Raw genomic sequence first — 13,674 nt, 5'->3', positions numbered from 1 at the left:
GGAGGGCACATTCTGCATGGAGCACTGGGTGTTATGCACAAACAATGAATCATGGAACACTTCATCTAAAACTAATGATGTAATGTATGGGGATTAACATAAGAATAAAAAAAAATTTATACTTAAGTATTTAAGTTGTTTGTGTTTATATGTTTATTGTTTTTTAAATATTTTATTGTGTTTATTGTTTTTGATGCTATTGTAAATGAGATTGCTTTCTTTATTTCTTTTTCAGAGGTATAGAAATTCAACTGATTTCTGCACATTGTTTTTGTACCCTGAAACTTTATTAAATTCACTGAACAGTTCTAATAGTTTTTGGTGTAGTCTTTAGAGTTTTCTATGTTAATATCATGCCATCTGCAAACAGAGACAATTTTTCTTCTTCCTTTCTGGTTTGGATAACTTTATTTACTTTTCTTGTCTAATTGCTCTGGCTAAGATTTCGAGTATTATGTTGAATAGGAGTGGTGGTGAGAGTGGGCATCCTTGTCTTGTTCCTGATCTTAATGGAAAAACTTTAATCTTCCTTTGTTTAGTATGATATTAGCTATGGCGTTGTCACATATGGCCTTTATTATGTTGAAGTGTATTCCTTCTATATTCAGTTTTTTGAGTTTTAATCATGAAATCATGTTGTATTTTGTCAAATGCTTTTCATGCAGCTATTGAGATGGTCATATGATTTTTATCTTTCATTCTATTAATGTTGTGGCACATTTATTGATTTGCATAGGTTGAACCATCTTTGCATCTCAGGGATAAATCTCATTTGATCATGCTCTATGATACTTTTAATGTGCAGTTCAATTCAGTTTGCTTGTATTATGAGAATTTTTGCCTGTATACTTAACAAGGATATTGGTCTGTAGTTTTCTTTTCTTGTAGTTTCCCTATCTGATTTTGGTAAAGGGTAATTAATACTGGTTTTATAAAATGAATTTTGGAGTGTTCCTTCTTCATTTTTTGGGAAGAGTTTGAGAAGGATTGGTATTAATTCTTTTTTGTTGTTATTTTTGTTAATATCCAGTGTTATATTAATTTCAGATATACAATATAGTGATTCAAGAATTGTATGCATTATTCAGTGCTCATCATGAATAGTATACTCTCTAATCCCCATCACATATTTCACTCATCTTCCCACCAATTCCCCTCTGGTAGCCATCAGTTTCTTCTCTATAGTTAAGAGTCTGTTTCTTGGTTTGTCTTTTTCTTTCCTTTACTCATTTGTTTTGTTTCTTAACTTCCATATATGACATATGGTATTTGTCTTTCTCTGATTGACTTATTTCACTTAACTATTATACTCTCTAGGTCCATCCATGTTGTTGCAAATGGCAAGATTTCATTCTTTTTTATGGCTGAATAATATTCCATTGTATATAAATATGTCTTCTTTATCCATTCATCTATTAATAGACACTTGGTCTGCTTTCATAATTTTGCTATTGTAAATAATGCTGCAATAAACATAGGTGTGCATATATATCTTTTCAAATTACTGTTTTTGTATTTTTTGAGTAAATCCCCTGGTGCAATTCCTGGACCATAGGGTAGTTCTATTTTTAATTTTGTGAGGAACCTCCATACTGTCTTCCACAGTGGCAGCACCAGTTTGCATTCTCACAAACAGTGCAAGAGGTTTCCTTTTTCTCCACATCCTCACCAACACTTGTTGTTTCTTGAGTTTTTTATTTCAGCCACCCTGACAGGTGTGAGGTGATATCTCATTGTAGTTTTGATTTGCATTTCCCTGATGATGAGTGATGTTGACCGTCTCTTCATGTGTCTGTTGGCCATCTGGATGTCTTCTTTGCAGAAATGTTCATTCATGTTTCTGCTCAATTTTAATTAAATTATTTGTTTTTGGGGATGTTGTGTTATATAAGTTCTTTATATATTTTGGATACTAACCTTTCATTAGGTATATCATTTATAAATATCTTTTCCCATTCCATAGGTTGTCTTTACATCAAAAGCCTTTCATTTTGATGTAACCCAATAGTTTACTTTTGCTTTTATTTCCCTTACCTCAGGAGACAATATCTAGAAGGATGTTGCTATGGCCAATGTCAAAGAAATTACTGCTCATGATCTTTTCTAGGATTTTTAAGATTTCAGGTCTCACATTTAGGTCTTTAATCCATTTTGAGTTTATTTTTTGTATGGTATAAGAAAGTGGTCCAATTTCATTCTTTTGCTTGTAGCTGTCCAGTTTTCCCAACATCATTTGTTGGGAAAACTGTCTTTTTCCTGTTGCATTTTCTTGCTTCCTTTGTCAAAGATTAATTGGCCATGTAATTGTGGGCTTATTTCTGGGCTTTCTATTCTGTTCCACTCATCTGTGTAACTATTTTTGTGCCAGTACCATACTGTTTTTATCACCACAGTTTTGTAACATAACTTGAAGTCTGGGATTGCAATATATCTAGTTTTGGTTTTCATTTTCAAGATTGCTTTGGCTATTCAGGGTCTTTTGTGGTTCCATGTAAATTTTAAGATTGTATGTTCTAGTTCTGTGAAAAATGCTGTTGGTATTTTGATAAGGATTGCATTAAATGTGTAGATTGCTTTAGGTGGGATAGATATTTTAACGATATTTGTTCTGATCCATGAGCATGAAAGGTCTTTCCATTTCTTTGTGGCATCTTCAGTTTCTTTCATCTACATTTTATAGTTTTCAGAGTACACATCTTTCACCTCTTTGTTTAAGTTTATTCTTAGATATTTTATTATTTTTGCTGTAATTGTAAATGGGATTATTTTCATAATTTCTCTTTCTGCTGTTTCATTATTAATGTATAGAAATGAAATCACTTTCTGTACATTGATTTTGTATTCTACATCTTTACTGAATTTGTTCATCAGTTCTAGTAGTTTTTGGTGGAGTCTTTAAGGTTTTCTATATGTAGTATCATGTCATCTGCAAACAGTGCAAGTTTTACCTCTTCCTTACCAATTTGGATGCTTTTACTTCTTTTTGTTGTCTGATGCTGTGTCTAGGACTTAAATAAAAGTGGTGAGAGTGGACATCCTTGTCTTGTTTCTGACCTTAGGGGAAAAGTTCTCAGTTTTTCTCCATTGAATATGATGTTAGCTATAGGTTTTTCATATAAGGCCTTTATTATGTTGAGGTATGTTCCTTCTAAACCTACTTTGTTGAGCGTTTTTATAATGAATGGATGTTGCACTTTGTTGAATCCTTCTTCTGCATCTATTGAAATGATCATATGGTTCTTTCTTTTCTCTTATTGATGTGATGTATCACATTGATTGATTTGCAAATATTGAACCATGCTTGCATCTTGGGAGTAAATCCCATTTGATCATGGTGAATGATTTTTAAATGTATTATTGGATTTGGTTTGCATCTATGTTCGTCAGAGATATTGGCCTGTAATTCTTTTTTTGTGGTGTCTTTATCTGGTTTTGGTGTCAGGTTAATGCTGTCCTCATAGAATGAATTTGGAAGTTTTCCTTCCTCTGCTGTTTTTTGGGATAGCTTGGAAAGAATAGGTATTAACTCTTCTTTAAAAAAAAAAAAGATTTTATTTATTTATTTGAGAGAGAAAGAGAGAGAATACAAGCAGGGGTAGGAGCAGAGGGAGAGGGACAAGCAGACTCCATGCTGAGGGCAGAGCCTGATGATGCAGGGCTTGATCTCACAACTCTGAGATCATGACCTGAGCTGAAATCAAGAGTCAGATGCTCAACTGACTGAGGCACCCAGGTGCCCCAGGTACTAACTCTTTTTTAAATATTTGGTAGAATTCGCCTGAGAAGATATCTGGTCATGGGCGTTTGTTTGTTGGGAATTTTTTGATTACTGATTCAATTTCATTGCTGGTAATTGGTCTGTTCAAATTTTCTATTACTTTCTACTTCAGTTTGGTAGTTTATGTTTCTAGAAATTTATCCATTTCTTCTAGGTTGTCCAGTTTGTTCACATATAATTTTTTAATAATATTCTCTTATTTCATTGATCTGTTCTATTCCATTTTTTTAGTTTCTATAATATTTTTTTCCTGCTCTAATCTTCCTTATTTCCTCTCTTTGCTGGTTTGGGGTTTTGTTTGCTCATCTTTTTCTAGTTCCTTTAGGTGTAAGGTTAGGTTGTTTATTTGGGATTTTTCTTGCTTCTTGAGGTAGGCCTGTATTCTTATAAAGTTTGTTCTTAGAAGCGCTGTTGCCATATTCCTAAGATTTTGGACTTTTGTTTTTTCATTTTCATTTTTTCTCCATGTAATTTTTTTCTTCTTCTTTGATTTCTTGGTTGACCCATTCATTGTTTAGAAGTATGTTATTTATCCTCCATGTATTTGTGCTCTTTCCAGGTTTTTTCCTGTGGTTGGTTTCTAGTTTCATAGTGTTACAGTCAGAAAAGATGCATGGTATGACTTTGATCTTTTTGAATTTATGGAGACTTGTTTTGTGGCCTAATATGTGATTTTTTTCTGGAGAATCTTCCATGTGCACTTGAAAAGAATGTGTATTCTGCTCTTTTAGGATGGAATGTTCTGAATCTTTCTGTTAAATCCATCTGGTCCAGTATGTCATTCAAAGCCACTGTTTTGTTGTTGTTCATTTTCTGTTTGGGTGATCTGTCTATTGATGTAATGGGGTGTTAAAGTCCCCTACTATTATTGTATTACTGTGGATTATGGTTGTTATTAACTGTTTTATGTATTTGGGTGCTCTCATGTTGGGTGCATAGATATTTTCAATTGTTATATCTTCTTCTTGGATTGTTCCTTTTATCATTATATAATGTCCTTCTTTGTTTCTTGTTACAGTTTTTGTTTTAAAGTCTATTTGTCTGATATAAGTATTTCTATCCCAACTTTCTTTTGACATCCATTTGCATGATAAATGTTTCTCCATCCCTTCTTTTATTTTTTTTAAAAGAGGGAGAGGGGGAGAGAGAGAGAGGGGGGAAGAAGGGCAGAGGGAGAGAGAGAATCCCAAGCAGGCTCCAAGACCAGCATGTAGCCTGACATGGGGCTTGATCTCACAACCCTGAGATCATGACCTGAACCGAAATCAAGAGTTAGACACTTAACCAACTGAGTCACCCAGGTGCCCCTTTCCATTCCCTCTCAATCTGCATGTGTGTTTAGGTCTGAAATGAGTCTACTGTAGGCAGCATATAGATGGATCTTTTTTTTTTTTAATTCATTCTGTCACTCTAGGTCTTTTGATTAGAGCATTTAGTCCACTTACATTCAAAGTAATTATTGATAGATATGTATTTATTGCCATTTGGTACTTGTTTTGTGGTTATTTTTATAGTTCTTCTCTGGTCCTTTCTTCTCTTGCTCTCTTTCATGGTTTGCTGGCTTTCTTTAGTGATATACTTGGATTCCTTTTTCTTTATGTTTTGCATATCTATTACTGGTTTTTGATTTGTGGTTACTATTAGTTTGTATATAACATCTTCTGCATGTAGCAGTCTATATGAAGTTGATAGTTGCTTAAGTTTGAACCCATTCTTAATGCACCCTACCCCATGTTTTAGGTATATGGAGTAATATTTTACATCCTGTAATTTTGTGAATCCCTTGACTGATTTTTACAGATATATTTATTTTACTACTTTTGTGTTTCCTGCTTTTCTTACTCTTACTTATGGTCTTACATATCCACTCAGAAAGTCCCCTTTAACATTACTTATAGCGATAGTTTAGTGGTCATGAACTCCTTTAGCTTTAGTTTATCTGAGGAATGCTTAATTGCTCCTTCTATTCTGAATGATAGCCTTGCTGGATAGAGTATTATTGGTTGCAGATTTTTTTTCCCTTTCAGCACTTTGAATATATCATGACACTCTCTTCTGGCCTGCAAAGTTTCTGCTGAAAAGTCCACTATAGCCTTATGGGGTTTCCCTATAGCCTTACAGTGTTTCTCTTTCTGCTTTTAAAATTCTCTCTTTATCATTATGTTTTGCCATTTTGGTTACTATGTGTGTTGGTGTGGACCTCTTTGGATTGATTTTGTTGGGGTATCTCTCTGCCTCCTGGATCTGGATATCTGTTTCCTTCCCCAGATTAGGGAAATTTTCAGCTATTATTTCTTCAAATAAATTTTCTTCTCCCTTTTCTCTCTCTTCTTCTGGGATTCCTATAATGTGAGTATTATTATGCTTGATGCTCCAAAATGAATTGCTGAGTTCCCTAAGTTTATTCTCATTTTTGCATAATTTTTTTTCTCTCACTTGCTTAACTTGATTAATTTCCATTATTCTGTCCTTCAGGTCATTAATTCATTCCCCAGCTTCTTCTAGCCTACTACTTATTCCATCTAGTGTATTTTTAATTTCATTTATTGTGTTCTTTGTCTCTGATTGGTTCTTTTTAAATAGTCTTCTATCTCTTTGTTAAGGATCTCACTGATGTCCTTCATTCTTTTTTCAAGTCCAGTGAGTATCTTTATGATCATTATTTAAATTCTCGATCAGGCATATTAGTTATATACATTTCACTTAGGTCTCTTGCTATGGTTTTGTCCTGTTCTTTCATTTATAACATATTCCCCTATCTCCTCATTTTGCCTGACTCCTGGTGTCTGTTTCTGTGTGTTAGGAAAGTCAGCTAGGTCTCTTGCTCTCAAAAGCAATGGCCTTATGAGGAGGAAGTCCTCTAGTGCCCTGCAGTGCAGTGTTCCCTCTTCACCAGAACCTGGGGCTTTAGGGGGTGTCTCCTATATGCATGTGTGCACCCTGCTGTTGTGTCCTGACCACTTTTTTCTTTGATCTAGTCATCTGCAGAGACTCTCTTTGCCTGTTGTGGGCAGTGTTTTGTCCCTGGCCAGAGTGGAGCATTCAGTTTTAACAAGATGCATACTGGTCTGCTTTTGACATGAAACTGCTGCTGCAGCCACTGGGATGGGGCCACCCTAGCGGTGGGTGGGGGGCATTCTAGCAGGATTCACAAAGCTTGCAAAGTGGGTGGGGCCCACAGTTTTAACAAGGTATGCCTCAGGCTTCCCATAGAGTCCATTGCAGCCTCAGGCACTGCTGCCAGGAAAACGCGTGGGTTGGGAGAGGTGTAGGCAAGGTTTGTGCTGGTCTTCTGGGGGAAGGGAACTGCAGTGCCAGGACTGACTGGGACATGGATCTGCTGAAGTATTTGGGGAGGGGGTGGTGGCCCTGACTTTATGCTGAGGAGCAGGGGAGGGAGATGGTGCCTGCCAGCTCCTTTTTTCTTGGAGGAGTCCCTCAGTGATCCCTGCCCTTCTGGAACATGCTCCAAAATGAATAAACTACTCTCCCTCTCACATGTCCCAGGCATTTTTTCAAATTGCTGCTTCTATGCTGTATTTCAGCAGGCTGTTTATCATGCTATTTCTTTAAGGGTGGGGACACAGATTCCTCTTGCCCTCTGGGGTTTCCCAGACCCAATCCCATTGATTTTTAAAATTCCAGGCTTTAAGTCCCACTGGTTGTTAGAACCTACAAATTTTGGCTTTTCCCACTTTCAAAGCTAAATATTATGGAGATTCGTCTTCCTGGGGGGGAATCCCCAATGTAATAGTCTGTTTCTTGCCCTTGTCCAGGCCATGGTTCTCTCCTTCCCCCTCCACCCAGGATAGCCACAGCTCTGCACTCTGTCTCCACCCTTCCTACCCTCTTTAATGTGTCTTCTTCTCTACCTTTACTTGTCGAGTTTGTTCTGCCAATCTTTGGGCTGTTTTCTGGGTTGTATACACTGATGTGAGTGTTATCTAGTTGTAGCCTTGCAAGGAGGTGAACTTAGAATCCTCCTACTCAACCATATTCCCAGCCTCAGCTATAGTTATTTTTAATTCTTTTGTCCTTTAACCTTTATTTAGGCAATTTCTTAAAAATTAAACAGTTTATCATAAATTTATCATGTGGCCCAACTATTTCACTCCTAGTAATCTACCTACAAGAAATGAAAACATGTCTACCCAAAGACTTGTACATAAATGTTCATAGCAGTATTATTCATAATAGCTCAATACCGAAAAATCCCTAGTGTCCACCAACTGCTGAATGGATAAATAAAATGTGATATTTCCAAATAATAGAATACCAATCACCAATAAAAAGGAATGGGCTAGTAACACATGTATCATATGGATGAATCCCAAAATCAGTGTGTGAAGTGAAAGAAGCCAAACACAAAATGTCACATATTATATAATTTCATTTATATGAAGTGTCCAGAAAAGGCAAATCTACAGAGACACAAAGTAGTTGCCTGTGGCTGGAGATGGGAATTGAGAGTGACTTCAGATGGGTGTAAAGTATCTTTTTGGGGCGATGGAAATGCTCTAAAATTGGATTGTAGTGACAGTTGCACAATTCTGTGAAGTTTCTAAAACTTATTGAATCATATACCAAAAAGGGTGAATTTAATTGTGTATAAGTAGTATCCCAATAAAGCTGTCAAAAATAATAAAAGAAAAATGAAATAGTTAAAACATTTCTCCATTCTTTAGTAGAAGAGCATAAGAAAATACACCATGACTGTAATGACAGTATGTAAAAATAAAACAAAATGAAACATCTTACCAGGGTAAAACTGTTTTGTCTTCTACCCTTTGGCCTTTTACCTTCTTTGTGGTTGGAATGCAGCCTTGATTACTGGATGTATTGCAAGTATCTTCATCCATGAGGATGAAAGCCACCTACTAAGGATAGTGTAGCAGGAAGACAGAAAAAACCTGAGGGCTTGATGACATGTTTGAGTTGTTGCACCAGCCCAGAATTATCTCCCTCCAGACTTTTGGATATTGAGAATAAGAAACATCTGTCTGTTTATGCCAATATTAGTTGAGTTTTTGTCACTTGTAGAAAAAATTATATGTTCAAAAGCTTTTCATTGCTCATAAGTAAAGTTAAAACTCTAACCAAATCTTAATGATCTGGCCTTTGACTGTATCTCCATGAGGTTTAAAAGGCCACTGAGCCATTGGTGGAAATAGATCTCTTTCTTACTTTGTCTCCATCTCTTTCATTCTTTTGCTGGTTTCCTGCTCCATTTAGAGCCCATCCAGTCTGGTCCTCAGGCTGACCTTCTTATACAAGGTGCCCTCCAAGAGATAGAAATCATCTCATAGAGGATTTAAGTGTCTAGTCTTCCATAGTCTCTAGCCATCAGGTCAACATAGGTTACCTGGCTTCCTTCTTATTCCAAACACCAAAGTTTTTGTTTGTTTGTTTGTTTATTTGTTTTTTGTTTGTGTTTGTTTGGTTGTTTTTTTTTGGCAGGTTGGGGAAGGAAGATGGCATGTTCTGCTAGGCCTTGCTTGGCTCTGATTTGCTATTTTCAAGGGCATAAGGAAATTCCAGCTTTTTTCCTGTGTGGGCACCCATGGAAAAGTCTGGGTTGTCACCTGGCACCTACCTTAACATGGACACCCCTCCCAGCTCTCCCTGCTATGTTAATCTCATGCCGTTGTTTCATGAGGGATATCAGCAAGGCAGCCAACTTACCATGTTTCAGGAAAGACATAAAAAGCACAGGTCTCTTGGCCTGGTATTCCTCAAATCTATCTGGAAGACTCCATCACTTCTGCTTTCTACCAACTCTAGGACATGGGACTAGCAGCATGGCAAGAGATGGACCACCATCTGAACTTTCTCTCCTCCTCCTCCTCCTCCCTTGCTCAGGTACTTGGAGAGCAAGGATCCATTCTGTTTGATTACATATCTACTACATTCATTTTGGTCTTGCATTGGCTTTTAAATATTTAAAGACGAAGCATTGTGTGTACCATTAACTGGCCTAATTTGAGAACTTATTATTCCTGGGACATAAGAATGGGATGATAAGGTTATTCCTAAGGGGAGTAAAGAATATGAGACCACATGAGCTAATTCTTCATAATATTATTCTATCACACCTGGAATCTGGCTCACACTGTTCAGGCTTTTCTGTGTCCTGTTTTAATGGAACTCTTGGAAAGACCCAACCCGACAACTGGCTATGAAAAGATCTCTACTCTGCACTCCCAAATGGCATATTTCATTCCTACTGATCCTCAGTGATAAATCTAGTTTGATTTTGCTATGTTTCTGTTCACATTTGGACTTTTTTGGATCATCTCCTTCTTTGAGCTGCATTTTTGTTTATTCCAGAAACTCCATGATCCCTTCAGTTTTTCCCTCCTCTTAGTCCCAGCATGCCATGCAGCTGGTGCAGCTGGGAAATCTATACCATCCCCCTGCTAAGGGATAATTACAGCAATTACAGCCTAGACTAGTATTTCAAAGAAGCAGTATTTCTACATCATTGTTAAAATTGGTTCAATTTGCCATGTGATTTGAGTGGTAAACACTTTTTTCCAATATTGTGAATTTCAAAACATTCTACTGTCAGTGCTACAGAAATCTGGAAAATGTATAGCTTATGATAATGCATTTGGCCAGAGTACAAACAACCAGAAAGGCTCTAGTTTACTATATAAGATGTTATGGCATGATTCAGCTATCTTAGGAAGGGGATTTGGCAATTTGAGCAGAGAAATAGGAAATACTTTCAAACTAAATAAGCGTAATGTGATAAAAATTGGAAAGAAAAATAGTAACATGCAAACCATAGTAATTTCTTTCAAGTAACTTAAAGACAATTAAGTTCAAATAGGAGTCTGGTTCCAATATAATTCAGTCCACCAAAGGTTAAATTTTCTTAGACTACATGTAAAACACTCATGGACTAAGTTTCCCTTCAATTGACCACTTTGTCCTCCCTATGTTCACAATTTTAATGGAAAAAAAAAAAACTGTGGAAAATGAAATTCACTCTACATTCTTATGAGCTCCAGCTAAGTATGATCCCAAAGAGCTAATGATTCTTCAAAAGCATCAGATTTATGAACCATGGTAATGGAAAAGGGAGAATTAGGTAAAGTGTTGCTCCTATTGACTTTATACTAACTAAACTAATGGAAACCCTAATAAAAGTAATTTTATCTAAGAGAAGAGGATTTTCTTTTAAATAGTTTCATGTATTTCTGTAACTCATTAAGTGATAAATTGGAATCCACTTTTTCTCCCACAACTTGCTGAGGGTATTAGCAAGCCACAAATAATAACAGGATCTAGAAATTTCAGAGTTTAGAAAAATTGCTTAAATTACTTCCTATTGCCTGAAAGTTTAGCTATGTATCCTTTTTTCTTTTTATTTAAGCACATGTTTAGATTCAAGGTTTACTTAATCTGACCAGTTCTTTTTTTTTTTTTTAAGATTTTTATTTATTTATTTGACAGAGAGACACAGCGAGAGAGGGAACACAGGCAGGGGAAGTGGACCGAGCAGAGAGCCCAGGGCAGAGCTCGATCCCAGGACCCTGGGATCATGACCCGAGCCGAAAGCAGACGCTTAACGACTGAACCACCTAGGCGCCCTAATCTGACCAGTTCTTAAGCAGGAGGTTTCCCATCCCCCTTTTCTGAACACAGTATGTACCAGTCAACTATGGGTATAACAGTGTAACCACCACAATAACAAAATCACAAAATCTTAATAGCCCACACAGCTAAGCATCTATCCAGCTCAAGATTCACTGGATGGTCTGGGAGTCAGCTGATTAATACCAGGCTTGACCATGTGGCTCAGTTCCACATGCCTCTCATCTTCTTTTTGGGATACACAGACTAATTTGAGTGCATTTTTCTTGTAGCAACAGAAGAATTGCAAGAAAATTGGAATGAAAGCATTCAAGATCTCTTAAACCTAGGCTCATAGCTGATACTCTGTGTCTTCTGTCTTCCACTATTAGTGAAAGCAAGTTATGTAGCTAAACTCAATGTCAAGAGATAGGAAAATATATTTCACTTCTTTAATGTGAAAAATGGCAGTCACATGGGAAAGGGTAGGAATATAGGAAAAGGTGAAAATTTGGGGCTAATAATACCATCAAATGCACAACTTTTGTGTCATTCAATACTAAAATAGGAAGGACAAAGACTTGATAAATATCAAGGCCATAATAGAGAAAAATACATGTATTGATTGATTCATCTATTCATTTACTGTACCAGTAATCTGTTGTTGTGTAATCAATTATCCCAAAACTTAGCAGCTCAAAAAATACACTTTATTATCTGATAGTTTCTGTAGGTTGGGAATCACACTTGGCTGGGTCCCCTGGCTCTGGATCTCTTATAAGCCTGCAGTCATATCAAGGTTTGACTGAGAAGAATCTACTTCCATGGTTGTTGATAGGATTTAATTCCTGCAGTCTTTTAAACTGAGGCTTTGGTTCCCCATGAGTTGGTGGCTGGAGGTCTCTCTCAGCTCCCTGCCATGGTGGCCTCTCTGTAGAACATATTAGAACATTTTGCCAGCAAGAGTGCAAGAGTGAAGTCCAGCAAGAGAGAGTGGAAAGTAAGATGGGAGTCACAGTCTTCTGTCACCTAATCACAGGATTGGCATCCAATGCTGTATTCTGTTTGTTAGAAGCAATTCACTAGGTCTGGCACAACTCAAGGGGAAGGGAATTACAGAAAGGCCATGGAGGCCAAGAGAGCAGGGGTCATTGCGAATCATTTCAGAAGCTGTCTAAAACACCCAATCACTCTTCAACTTGTGGAGCTTCTGCTATGTGTAAAACCCTGGGTTTGGAATGTATGTATGCAGATGTGAAGAAACATACATTTTTTATATGGCTGATTCAACCATATAAAAAATAAGAATAAAAAAACATGTTCAGTCTCTAATAACCCCATGGCTGGATTACCATATGCCAAAGCATCTTCACATTTTTACTCTATTTAGAAACCTTTACTGTACCTATAACATTCAGGATAAAATTCTAGTTCCTTAGATTATACCCATTTTGATCCAACACCTATCTATACGTCTAGTCCCAGATTTTCTCCATTTCCTAGACTACTAATTTTTTTTTTAAAGATTTTATTTATTTATTTGAGAGAGAGAGAATGAGAGACAGAGAGCAGGAGAGGGAGGAGGGTCAGAGGGAGAAGCAGGCCCCCTGCTGAGCAGGGAGCCCGATGTGGGACTCGATCCCGGGACTCCAGGATCATGACCTGAGCCGAAGGCAGTCGCTTAACCAACTGAGCCACCCAGGCGCCCACCTAGACTACTAATTTTATGAACTTTTAATAAGCTTTAACATTGAGTTTGGTAAATACTAGTCAAAAAAGGCTAAGTTGTTTTGGATACCATAGGGTTTCTCAGAACTTTCAGTATGCTAAAATGTGCATATAATCTGCACTCTTTCCCAAACATTTTACACATTTAACTATTGAATCCCTTCATCACACAGTATTTCAGAAGACTCATAATTCTCACGAATACTGGACTCGACTTAATTTCTGTGACTATTTCTCTTCTATTGTCTGATCCAGCTTGTCTCTGAAATCATCATGCTATTACTGCTTTCTAAGTGTCCTCACATCCTGGCTTTTCTGCCTAGAATGTTCTTCTCCCTTCCATCATCTTCTTAATTTAAACTAGATCCTTGGGGTGCCTGCGTGGCCCAGTCAGTTAAGCGTCTGACTCTTGATTTCGGCTCAGGTCATGATCTTGGGGTCCTGGGATAGAGCCCCGTGTCAGGCTCCATGCTCAGTGGAGAGTCCGCTTGAGATTCTCTACCTCTCCTTCTGCCTCCCCTCCCACTGTGCACGTGCTCTCTCTCTGAAAAAAAAAAAAATTAAACTAGATCCTTAAAAACTCAGCTCAA

General features: G+C 37.1%; 1 long non-coding RNA gene across 1 annotated transcript in view; it reads left to right on the top strand.

Annotated features, from left to right (window-relative positions):
• Window positions 1-307, top strand: part of LOC145717118 (uncharacterized) — a 1,164-nt gene extending 857 nt beyond the window's left edge. Inside the window, exon 2 of the long non-coding RNA XR_014140150.1 lies at window positions 236-307. This is a non-coding gene — a long non-coding RNA (uncharacterized LOC145717118). The remainder of the gene's footprint in view (window positions 1-235) is intronic.
• Window positions 308-13,674: the final 13,367 nt, after the last annotated feature.

The sequence above is a fragment of the Leptonychotes weddellii genome, chromosome 1, assembly GCF_054177405.1.
Source record: "Leptonychotes weddellii isolate Sample4059 chromosome 1, ASM5417740v2, whole genome shotgun sequence".
In the NCBI taxonomy this organism is placed as follows: Eukaryota; Metazoa; Chordata; class Mammalia; order Carnivora; family Phocidae; genus Leptonychotes; species Leptonychotes weddellii.
Note: the sequence above shows the minus strand (reverse complement) of the source record. Positions and strands in the feature narration are given on the sequence as shown.